This window comes from Lygodium microphyllum, chromosome 11 (assembly GCF_053477565.2).
Source record: "Lygodium microphyllum isolate KBCC chromosome 11, Lygodium_microphyllum_v1.1.10, whole genome shotgun sequence".
Taxonomy (NCBI): domain Eukaryota; kingdom Viridiplantae; phylum Streptophyta; class Polypodiopsida; order Schizaeales; family Lygodiaceae; genus Lygodium; species Lygodium microphyllum.
In genome coordinates this window covers 111621165-111634201 of record NC_141145.1, presented here as the reverse complement: position 1 = coordinate 111634201, position 13037 = coordinate 111621165, and the positions used below count along the sequence as shown (strand labels likewise).

General features: G+C 42.5%; 1 long non-coding RNA gene across 1 annotated transcript; it reads left to right on the top strand.

Annotated features, from left to right (window-relative positions):
* The first annotated feature begins 723 nt into the window (after nt 1-723).
* Nucleotides 724-12817, top strand: LOC148029239 (uncharacterized). The gene is made up of 5 exons (XR_015692395.1): nt 724-778; nt 10966-11063; nt 11183-12242; nt 12339-12440; nt 12533-12817. It is a non-coding gene; the product is annotated as an uncharacterized LOC148029239 (long non-coding RNA).
* The last annotated feature ends 220 nt before the right edge of the window (nt 12818-13037 follow it).

The window sequence follows — 13037 nt, the reverse complement described above, 5'->3', positions numbered from 1 at the left end:
GAACACTTTGTGTGTGAGAGAAATATGCCGTTTTTGTGTTTCATATGTCAAAACTTTTCAGAGAAAATTCTAAGAAAAATTTTTCAAACAAAATTCAAAGAAAAAATTTCAAAGAGAATTTGTAAATGAAAATTTGGATAGAATTTAGAGAAAATTTTGGAGGAAATTCGTTTACAACTTTAGAAATTACATCATATTGAGCTAGCCAAGATCTATCAAAGGAAATTATAGCCCTAAGACTTTAGCAAATATTGTATATTATGGGACCTATGTGATGAAATCTTACCTTGTATGCCAGGTGCTAAAAAATTTTAAGTTGTAATGAAGTTGCCTTGTACTGGTGAATCGGAGCAAGAAAAGAGCTTAGTGGTTGGAAAATTCACTTTGTGGTTCAAAAATTCTTTTTAAAATAAATTTTTCTCAAAGTACAATACACAATTTACTTCACATATGTTGCAAATATATTGTTATCACCTTAAAACTTGGGCCACATGTCACTAATATTTCTACACGTTATGACACTTTTATGGCATTACTTTTCAAGTGAAAGGAAAATTTCCTAGGCCTTTCATTCTAGTTTAAATATAACCTTTTTGAAATAGTGCATGACGATTGTTGATAAATAAATACATGAAGCTAGGCTAGTGTTTACACAAACTTTCCTTCTACATATGTTTTTCTCTTTCCCACAACCAGGTACTTTGTGCATAGGAAAAGACGAGAGTACGTGTGCTCCTAACAAAACCCATTCATTCTCAGAAAGCAATACATTTCTAAGGTAACAATCTTCTATTTGTCATTTTTTGGTGCACAAGCATTGAAAAATGATTGAATCAGCTATTTTAAGACATTGAGAATGATTGAATATGTTATTTATATTGTGAAACAATTCAATTATTCATTTTTTGTTGAATTAAATGCAATAATGATCCACAAATCCCCTCTAACCTTTGTTATTGCATTCCATAAGTATTCAAATCAAAAATCACAAATGCTCGATGAAACACGAAATATGATGCCTGATTCACTACTTGAACAATCAACTTGTGTTTCATAAGGCAACCCTCTTTTGATTTGACCCTTAGCATAGCTAAAGCTATCCAATTATAAGTAGTAACTAAGTTGTTTTTAAACATGTATGATATATTATGCAAACATTTGCAAAATTAGAGTATGATAGATGGATTTAGACATAAGAAACGAGTAGAATAAAGTGTAATTTGGACCCATAGTTTTGTGTTTGGTGGTCCAAGAGGAGGAAGAGGACATTGAAGCTTTGCTGAAGTTCCCTTGAGGAGCATACTTCACATCAAAATAGTAAAGTTCAAAGCCAAGAGTGAGTACTTCAGAAAATGTCAAAATGCCAAAAATGGCATAAAGGTATGGATGGAATTTTTCTAGCGATCTTACTTTGATCTTGTGCATATGTAAAATGATGTGGTTCTGATGTTCTACATGCACCAACTTACACAAATTTAAGTTGCTTATTTGGATATAAGAAAACGTGGATCGATACTTTGTATTCCTAAACTTGTCTTGTTTCAGAATTTGATTCTGTGATGAGTAATCAGGATGACTAAAATGAAGATTTCTCTAGAGAGAATGGAGAAAGAGAATCTAGAGGATACGTGTGATGAGAAACTCTTTAATTTTCTCCATGCAATTGAAAATTCATCCAGATTCATTAACATCAAAGATATGCTAATGTTCCATTTGATTTGCAAGAGCTCTTGAAGGATCTTGAAGACAAATTGAAGGATTATATGGAGTGTTATGATAGACATGTGCAGGGCCTAGAGATTGAGGGATTTGTCCATTACAGTGATGTAGTAGAAGCTACCAATGCTACTAGAATAACTTCGCAAACAAGATTTAGCCTTATTGATGAGGGGTTCAAGAATAAGTGGAAAACAAATTGCCGTTTTCATCAGAATTAACATCAATATCCACAATGATGTTGGACTTCTTATCTATCTTCAGTACATGGATAGTTGTTCTTTACATAGAGTACAAGAGAAGAACATAGAGGATATTGCAAGCAAAGATAAAGAGGTTGAAGACAAGGGGAAAATATTTTAGGAGGATGTTAAGAACTAACTAATGTAGGGATTTGATGTTGCTTTGTTTAAAAGTGACAAAGTTACAAAAGTAGAAGAAAAGAAGATAGATTTGAGTGCAAACATTGAAAAAGGTCTTCTTGATTCTGTACCAACACTTTTCACTTACCTCATCAACAAAAAGAGATATGTATTGCTAAATTATATTCAACATCTTTTTATCTCGGAGAAGATTATTGCTTAGAAATCCTTGTAGGATGGGGCTAAAATTATAAGAATTTTATAGGTTATGAATAATAACTGCTAGAATTCTTGATATTGAGGGTTAAATTTTTCAAGACAACTCTATAGCCTTGCATTTATGTATAATTAGATCATGAAATATGAAAAGGAGGAGCTACCTACAGAGGAAGAGTTCTTACAAATTCAGTAGAGACTTTGTATTGATTCGGCTCTTGGCCATTCGGAGAGACTCGAGCATAGAGGCAACACTAGCTGATCATCTAGCGTTTCTGCCCATCGATAGTAGCATAAAGTGGAGTCTAAGAGCACTACCAAGTCATGACTGGGTGGGGAGACTAGCAATGAACCCTACAAATCAGCAGGGATGGCTAAATCAGGCATATAAGCCCATTGAACTAAACCCATGACAAGAGCGATAAAGTCGTTTAGGCACTTGTCTTCTCACTCACTCTGAATTCCAGCCCACAAAGGACGATGGAGAAAAGCTAAAAGCCTAATTTTGCATAGTGCTCAGAAAAGAGCACATACACACACGCATACACAGAGTGAGGGTAAAATGAGGACTGGTTGTAAGTAACAAGGAACACACCCAGACTTAAACGCTCGAAGGAACACACTAGTAAGAAAAGACCCAAGGACATGGAAGGGAGATTAAGTCCCCAAAGAGTAGGACCAAGCAAAGGACATAGCCTAAAAACTGAATGCAACAAGGGCATGCAATATCACAGAAGTGGATCTGCCCGGCCTTATCAACTTGATCGACAACTTGGCAAAACAAGAGGTCCTAAACATGGAAGGAGGCAGCTCATGTCATTATGGAAGTGACGAGGAGCTTAAGTTGGGAGACTTTCTTGAGGTTGTGCAACAGTTAGTGAACCAATACGATACTCGAACCCGAACTAGAACACTATGGTAGATCAGTAGAGGACATCATAACAGACCTAGAGAAGGAGAGGAAGTTGGCTCATAGGGCTCTGCAACGCCTAGCCGCATACAACCAAGACCAGCAAACTAGGAACTTACACTAGAGTTTAGAAATGTGAGAGAGCCCTAGCAGGTAGGAGTTGGTCAGAGAGTGAGAGAGAACTAGCAGGTAGGAGTTGGTCAAAGAGTGAGAGAGCACTAGAAGATGATCTCACATTAAGCAAGCTCCTGACAAAGCGATTGCTAGATAACACGGTCATAGAATGAAGCATTGCAGCATTGGTAACATTTCTACTTACAAGGTTAGGAGTCAACCAAGGCTCCAAGAGCCAATTGAGAATCCCTATGGTAGCAAAAAAACTAGGCAAATATAAAGCTACTGACGACCTATACAGCTTTATGGAACAGTTCGAGCAGGTCTGCAAGGCCAACGGCCTCACTGTTCCTACACACACTCCCAAGCCTTCGAATTGTGCTTAGGCGATAAGGGTCAGACCTGCTACACGAGTCTAGACGTTGCAGAGCATACTGATTTCAATGGCTTAAAAAATCTCTTCATTAAGAGATTTTTCAAACCTAGATAATTCGATAACTTGCTAGTGCTAAGGTGGGGAGTACCCCAACCCGAAGTGCCAACTCGAAGCTATTGAGAAACACAGATCTAGACCTAGTTAAGCTACGGTGGATGCAACTCAAACACAGGATACATTAGGTTCCAAGATAGATTAGCTTGGACTCATAAAGACAGTCTTGAGTTACTCAAACTAATAGTCCATTGCATTATGAATGAGTGTCAAGTACATGGTTATATAGATTTTTGGATAGTACCACTCCTCCTCACTGTGCTTATGGGATTCAGGGCATCTCTCCTTAGAGCTTCTAGAGTATACATATTTTCTCATATCTTCCATACAAAGCCACTTATGGGCAAGCCACTTTTGGGCACACATTGAGCCTCTATGGGCATACATCATTTGATTTCTCAATACAAGCCATCAAGAAGGTGAAGGAGTGGGTGAAGGAGACCTAGGAACACCTAAAGGATGCTGAACCTATACTAGAGGATGAGATTGATGATACCTCAAGCATAAGCATGCCAATCTCTCCCCCACGACCAAGATCAAGGGAGGCGACGGCACGACAAGTTGGGCCACCTAAAAAAAGCCTAAATGCTTTGGGCCACCAAGCCAGTCAAGGCCATTGGCCAAGAATGGTGGAGTTAGGAGAGAGGCAAGTGGCTAGAAACCTCCTCATTACATTGGTGACCACCCTTGTAACTCTAAGCTTGGGTGACCTACTTAGGCAACACCCAAAGCTATGGCTAGAGTTGAAGTAGTGGGTTGAAAAACCAAATGAGCCAGATGCCACAGATTTACCTGAGCATGATGTAGAAACTCAAATACCGAGTCTGACACTGCACTCCATGCCCAAATCTCTACACATTAATGCCTTTTGGAAAGGCACGAAAATGCATGCAGTTCTACCAGTCTTAGCAGTGGGGGACATCACCAAGAAGAGAAACTTGGACACAGGGGCAGGAGTAAGTGTGCTAAGTCATGCGGTACTCCAAACTTGGGGCAACCCACCAGTCGAGATTGTTAGATTTAACGCCACACTAGAAAATGGAATGAAGGTGAAGCTATTCGAAGTGTTGAAAAATTGGCCAGTGAAGATTGCGAGGATTCAGTTCTTTGTAGATTTCATAGTCATGAAGGGAGTAGACTATGACATCCTACTAGGCCGATCCTGGATGCACAATACGAGAGTCATAGAAGACTGGGGCAATGGTATTATCTTCCGTCGACAGGCTTATCCTTGTCGGCCTCTCTACCCTTTTGACCTCTTGTAAGAACAGCTCGCAGATTAGAGGTTTCAGCATCATTAATGCGTGCAGCCTCAATCAAACTAACCCCACTACCACTAGGTAGCTCCTCCACTGTAGTCTTTGGTCGTTGAAGTATTTGTTTAGGCCCATCTTCTCGCTGGGAATCATTTCCTTGGGCACGATGATTAACAGGCCCTAGTTGCCGACTACCTCGCTGGAGGGAACTGATCTTACTCCAGCAAGTAACTGCTAAATGGCCGGATTTTCCACAAATGTCGCACTTAACATTTGGGCAATTTCTTGGATAGTGCTGCCCACCACACCATTTGCAACTAAACCTCGAAGGTGCACCCTCATCTGGGTATCTACTTCCTATCAAATTTTGTTGTTTTTTAAGAAAGTTGACATCAACGGCTATTTGTCGATACTGCTCCGTAATCATGTCGGTATAATGCTTCATCATGTCCTTAACCTCACCAAGAACATTGGAAGAGCTCGACTCATAGCCTTGGTCATTACCATGTCGTTCCATCGGCCTAACAATTCGATTAGGCACTGGTTGTTGAGCCACAGGCATGGCATTAGAATTGACCGCTTGACCTCCACCATTTGGAGTCATTTGACTGCCCGTAGGCATCGACATGCTAGGGGGAGCTGGTAATAAAGGGGCATTCTGCATCATGTTCCCTCTCCCATTAGGGTTAGCCATCGCTATCCCTTGGCCACTACTGCCATTGGCCATCGCCATATTGTTTCCCAATACTAAACCCATATTCGAATTGCCTCGAGAAGCATAGGCTGCTTGTAGTCGGGATTCCACCTCTTGTGCTCGTGTAATGGTAGTATCTATATCCCCCAAGGGGACACTACTCAACTACAATTGGATGTTAAAGTCCAAACCATGTAGGAAATATTGCAATTGGGCAGCTGCGGGGATAGGAATAGAGGTGTCCAACTTACGGAAAACCTCTTTTATTTTCTTCGCATAAGCACGAATATCCTCGTGTGGTTCTTGGCGGGTCACGTTGAGTACACACAACCAATATTGCCCACCCCTTTCAGGGGCAAACTCCCTTCGAAAAGCTCCATAAAATGCATTAATATTCAATATGGTTCCGGCTTCTAAACCATGATACCATATGGCAGCTCCTCCTTTGAGAGTCATGTTGAAGAACATCATTAAATGTCCTTCTTCTTGAATGCGACAGTTAAACATCAGCTTTTGAAACTCCCTAATGTGGAGTTCTACATCTTCCTCAACTAACCCATTAAAAATGGGTAGCGGGTAACCTAGAGCCGGCAAATCCGTCGTTCCTGCAGGAATTGCAATAGGTTGCACCATGACGAGGATTGGATTTGCACTAGGAATAAGGAAAGGTGGGGTTACACCTCCCGCACTTGATGTAGACTGGCTTATGGAAGGAAGGGGAGCACTAGGGCTTCCACCTTCTCCTAACTTACTGCTTGTGGCCCCAAGACCACTAGATCCACTCCCTCGTAAGGGTTCAACACCGCTACGCTGAGGGGAATATCTCCTAAAAATTTCAACACATCGCCTAGCTCTTTCATCTCTTTCTTGCTTTTGGATTTCTGCTAGACAATGCTTATCGTTAAATAACGGATCAATCTCAGTATCCTTTGGCATAAACTGCAAGTTGTTCCCTAGACAACCAGGATTCGAGGACCGCCACTTTTAAGCGGCTCCCGGCAAACGCACCACTGATGGAACCTAGAACGGGCCGTGCACTAGCCGGACCTCTATCACACACGTTCAACAACCCCACGGCCTCGCGGCCAAGAGCGCTGATGACACATACATTGCCTTCCTAAATGTCTTGCGTTTGTATTACGTCGTTTGTAGTCCACTCTTCTCTCACCCACTACTCCTCAGAGGGAGTCCCTTACACATTGCCTAATGGCACGAAGCACAGACATAGGGGGTCCTCCAATGGCTGAGTGCCGCCACCCCTCTGTGACTCTCCTACACCTTGGGGATTGGCCCCTCGATGCGTCGCTCAACATATAAACATGTCGCACAAAATCCACTCAAGGTACCATTTAATCGTATACAGGAATGTACCATTGTCCTTACTTCTCTTTTCCCTAGACCCCACGACTAGCCTATGGCTTAGGGTATCCTGTCTCTCACTCAACGTGGGTCAAGGTCCTAATGAAAACAATTGCTGTGCATCTAGGATTTATGATACCTTTAAATATTTCCATGATTTATGCATATTGTGGATGCTAAGTGCTCAAGTAGTTATGAAATCAATATTGTGCACATGCGAAAAACATCTTTTCAATGATTTTCAACTACCGTTCTTATGCGGCATTGCACGAACCTAGCACCGAGGAAACCCTCGTGCTACTAGGCCCTTATTTTATAATTATTCACCGACCTATATGGCATGCACACAAGGCAACAATCTTTTCATCATCTTACTTCGCATTTAGACACATTCTAACCACTCTACTCTCCCATCGATCAAATGTTGCATCGTTGTATAGATTTATAAGGCATTTTGCCATCATTTTATGTGTAAAAAGCGGGAAACACACACTAGAATAAGAAGGTGGGGTTGAACTGAGGCAAATCCTCATGATTCAGTCCCCACAACCATTCACAAACATTGTTCTTAATTTTCATTAATTTTCCACACCCAAAATGCATTTTTCCCCTATTTTTAGTGATTTTTCTCTATTTTCCTTATATTTTTCCTTATTTTATGCATTATTTAATTACTAAAAATTCAAAATAGGTTATGGGCTATGGCCCTTAGTTCCTTCTTGTAGCAAAAATGAAAATTTAGTTGGTGTTCCTATTCATTTTTCCATTTTTATGCTCAAAACCATCATTTTTCCTTGATTTTCCATATTTTACGTGTTTTAGTGTATTATTTTGAGCCATAAGATGCATATTTTTCTGATTTTCTGATTATGATCAACAAGTACTCATGGAAAACAACAACATAAACAATTTTTAGCCCACATGAACAACATTTTATCAATCAAAAGCCATGAAATCTCAAATTTCCTTTGAAAAAATTGAATTACCGCTTATTTGCGTGTTTCGGGTTTCATGTCCATGGCTGCAAATCTGAAAATCAGCAGCACTTCATGCTCATGACAATCACAAATCACCATTTCCAGGCCGGGTAGCAATCCGATCCATGCCGGACAAGCCTCCACCATTCTTTCTTCTTCCTTCTTCTTCCCACATGAACTTGCCTTTAGAAGAGAGAGGGGGAGGAGAGAGAAAGACTGAAATCAGAGATCTTCAAAGAGACCATCATTGCGCGAGCGAAGGGCGGTGATAGAGTCAGCATTCAGGAGGGAAGCAAGGGCAATGATCATTTGCATGGGTTGCATTGATGTTGGAGATTGAAGATCCACCCATAGAGCGCAATTTTCGGGTGCAGATGGCGCCATCTCTCCTCACGTTTTCTTCTCCTCTATTGCATGAAACTTTCATGCCACATTAAAAGTTGGGCTCTCAAACGTCACTTGCCCATTTTGGCCAAATTTTGTCCACCCCTTCGCATCTTGACCGTTTCCTTGGCCATTTTCCCGTCCGGACTCGGAATCGAGCTCTGAAAAATCCTGGGCGTCCGACTTAGCATCCCGCATTGGCTAGTAGCTCATGTCAACCTGCACGACTGTCTGAAAAATTATGAAAAATCAACAAGTGTCGCTCAAGCACCTTTAGAGCACTTTGACGCTTAAAATTGTCCTAGATCGAGCCGCCGCCTTTGACGGTGAATATTTTTCCCTTGATATTCATAATTTTTAGCTATTTTTAAGCACTTTCCGGCACCAAAATTCCGCTTTCAGGATGCTTGTCAAAATCCTCAAACAATGATGGCAGAAGACTTTGATCTCCCAAACAAATGTCCCTTTCTCTTGCTTAATCACTTTATAACCCTTGCTCCACCAAACAAGTCTTCCTTGAGGCCATAGAAAAGGTGAAGGAATGGGTGAGGGAGACTCAACAGCATCTCAAAGATGCTGAACCCATCATAGAGGACGAGATCGATGATCTCTCCAGCATGAGCGTGCCAATGTCGCCACCTCAACCTAAGTCAGCCAAAGCCACTGCGCCACAAGCAATGCCGCTGAGACCAAGTCTAGACGCAACAGAACCAGGAAACTAGTTGCCCCATCAATCAACTTTTAGCCTCTCTTGCAAATTTCAAATCAGTTCAGCACTGACCTACACGATAGTTATCTCATCAATATACCTAAAGAAATAATGTTTAATATTATTTAATATTGTTTTTTTACCTCCACTCCCTACAAATCTACTAGTAATGATGTGGACTTATTTTTTCCAATTCTAACTATTTTACCATTCCACTTAGGCTCTAGTTTCCTAGGAAACAACTCTCTACGTGTATCATAGTATAAAACTAACTGTCCTTTCTTGAAGATATACTTATTTGCTGTTAAATCATGCAGATACTTCATTTGATGCTTAGCTACCCCTTGATATAACAATAAACTTTGCAATTTAAGCTCATCAAGGTGTGTTAAAGTTGTAAAGTCACTACAAGGATTTAAACCTATAGCGATGACGGGTAGCGATGCAGGTAGCAGCATTGCTATTTGCGTCGCTATCTGTATCACATTTGCAACGCAAATAGCGATACCCCACAAGGAAAAAAACAGGCCAAAACTGAGCGCGGGTTCATTTCGCGCATTTTCGTCGATCATTTTGAGAGGGAGAGCAAGAGAGAGAGCGACCGTCGTGAGAGAGGGAGAGGAAGAAGGCTTGCCACCACCGCCACCGCAGCCGTCGTTGCCGCCGTCATTCGTGAAGGAGAGGAGGAGCCTTCATCGTGAAGAGGAGCCGCCAAACCCTCGCCATATCTCATCAATGAGTCCATTCTCTCCTTCTTTTGCTTGTTTAGGGTTTAATTTTCTTTCTCTTTTGCTTGTTTAGGAGAGGAAATGAGAGAGAAAGAGAGGGAGAGGGAGAGGGAGGGAGAGAAAGAGAAAGAGAAAGAGAAAGAGAGGGAGAGGGAGGGGGAGGAAATGAGAGAGGGAGAGAGACAAAGAGAGGGAGAAGGAGAGGGAGAGGGAGGAAATGAGAGAGGGAGAGTGCATTCTCTCTCTCCCTCTCCCTTTTTCTTCTATAATTTGTGTATATATATTGAGAGAGGGAGAGGAAATGAGAGAGAAAGAGAGGGAGAGGGAGGGGGAGGGGGGGGAGGGAGAGGGAGAGGGAGGGAGAGGGAGAAAATGGAAGAGGGAGGGGGATGAAATGAGAGAACGAGAGAGAGGGAGAGAAAGAGAAAGAGAAAGAGAAAGAGAAAGAGAAAGAGAGGGAGAGGGAGGGGGGAGGAAACGAGAGAGGGAGAGGGAGAGGGAGAGGGAGAGGGAGAGGGAGAGGGATGGGGAGGAAATGAGAGAGGAGAAAGAGAAAGAGAAAGAGAGGGAGAGGGAGGGGGGTCGAAATGAGAGAGGGAGAGAAAGAGAAAGAGAAAGAGAGGGAGAGGGAGAGGGAGAGGGAGAGGGAGAGGGATTGGAAGGAAATGAGAGAGGGAGAGGGAGAGGGAGAGGGATGGGAAGGAAATGAGAGAGAAAGAGATGGAGAGGGAGGAAATGGGGGAGGGAGGGAGAGGGGGAGGAAGGGAGAGTGAGAGGGAGGAAATGGAAGAGGGAGGGGGATGAAATGAGAGAACGAGAGAGAGGGAGAGTGTATTCTCTCTCTTATTTATTTAATTTTTGTATAATTTGTATATAATGTGAGAGGGAGAGGGAGAGGGAGAAAGAAAGTGAAATTAAAGAGAGGGAGAGAGAGGGGGAGGAAATGAGAGAGAAAGAGAGGAAGAGAGAGAGGGAATGAGAGAGGGAGAGTGTTCTTTGAGAACGAGGCGGACTCATTCTTTTGTGGTGACATGTCTATCAACCTTCCAGTGTATGCAGAGTTGTGTCAGGAGATTAACATGGGACCATAGGATACTTCATACTTGGAGCATCCACTTACTCAATTCGTTGACCAATCGCTTATAAGGGTACATAAGATATGCATTTTAAGTGAGATTTTTTTTAAATGATTTATATTACTGTGCTTTGTATGATTTAAATTGATTATTCTAACATCATTTTTTGTCTGTGCTGGTGACATTTTCAGGATGAGTCGAGGGATGAGCGATGAGGAGTTACAGGACATCTTCGCATGCATGTCTCCAGACCAAATCACCAGATTCAAAGAGATGGCAGACTAGGATTTGCCTCGGATTTGCCTCGGTCTTCGTCAGAGCACTCTACTAGATCTGCTTCAGCGCAATCGGATGCTTCGGCTTCGAGCAGACGAGCTCGGCGCTCACGACTTGGGCCAGAGGGAGGGAGTGCATCGGGATCAGGGGGATGCTATAGAGATACAAAGGCAGTGAGCCCGCGGTCGACACGGGATACAGGTGCGACTCCTCGCTCTCGTGGCCCTTCTAGGGAGCATGCCTCAGGCTCAGGTGGATGCTGTGGAGACACGAACGTGGTGTCTCCGTCTCGTCGTTCAGCTAAAGCTGCATCACCTCCAGGATTTGTCACACCTGTGGGGACGTCTACTCCAGTTACTCCGACTTTTGCGTAGCCGTCCAGCAAGTGGCACCCCTGTGGGTGCCACTCCGAGAGATATTACCCCCGTCGATACATAGGATGCACAGGGGTCTCCTGGATATGCCCAAGAGCGTGGACGCAGATTGGGAGAGGACCCATCTTAGGCAGACTCCACGGGGTTATGGATATCTAGTCGATAGTAGGTCAAGAGCCATCATCATGAATGATGAGGGGAGGAGGGTGATGGCTCGCATGAGAGAGTTGTGCGAACAAGTTTTTCGGCATAACGTCTTGGATCATTGGAAGAACATGCTAGAGGGGAGCAAGGACTGCATAGTAGCATCCTTGCACGAGGAGTTTCCAATGCTAGCCGCAGTAGATAGATTCTTTACGGGCTGGATGATGGATTGCATGCATGCATACATGTCACATAGACGATCCGACGCAAGGCAATTAAGAGTGGGGCTGCAAAGCCCGAGTGGTTAGATGCAGACGATTGACACCGATTGAGGGAGGAGGCTACAGATTCTCCAGGACGTTGGAGTCAGCAGCGCGAGGTGGCGAGGGCACGGCTCGAGGCCGGAGTGGTCCATCATCTTGGGAGTGGCGACCACATGACATATTTGGAGGACTTTGTAAGTTTTTCTTTTGTTTTGCTTGTTTATTGCTTTGAAATATTCTTTGTATTGACAATCATGTTTCCAACAATTAGCATTTTGTTTTCTTTGCAGCACTCTAGTACAAATCACGATCCAACTGGCCTTGACACTCGATATGCAGAGAGGCACAGTCTCACTGCATTGATCGACCGATTGTATAGACGCGGCAGCCCTGTAAGTCACTCATCTTTCTTGTCCGTAGTTACCATGAGATATTTGAATGCATTATTGTATGGTGGATTGATGTATTGTTTCTTTTTCTGCAGAGTCCATTTGATGCTCCTTTGGGCGGGACGAGCTTTCGAGGAACGAGGATTTGTAGCTCACCCTTGGATCCCTGGAGCTCACACACCTTTATTTTTGAGTCGCCTGATCTATGTAGACATTTTCTATGTATTAGTGATATCCTATCATAATTATACCAATCACTTTTTATGTGATCATGTATCTATTTCATGTATCAGTTGTATGATTTCAGTATACATTGTTTTTGTTTGCAAGCGCATTGTATACAGTAGTGCAGAAACTATTTTGTATGGCTCTCATAAAGCATCGTAAATTTTACTGCTCGCGTCATTATTGGTGTCGTTATGTACGTCGCTATCAGTGTCGATATTGGCATCGGTATCAGCATCGCATTTAACAATAATTTCGATTGTTCTATGGCGTCACCAATAACGATGCTTTTTGCGACGATGGGGGAAAATTTTTGTTATTTGCATTTTCATCGCTTTAAACATCGGTATAAGGCCTATATCTTGTAGTGAGTGC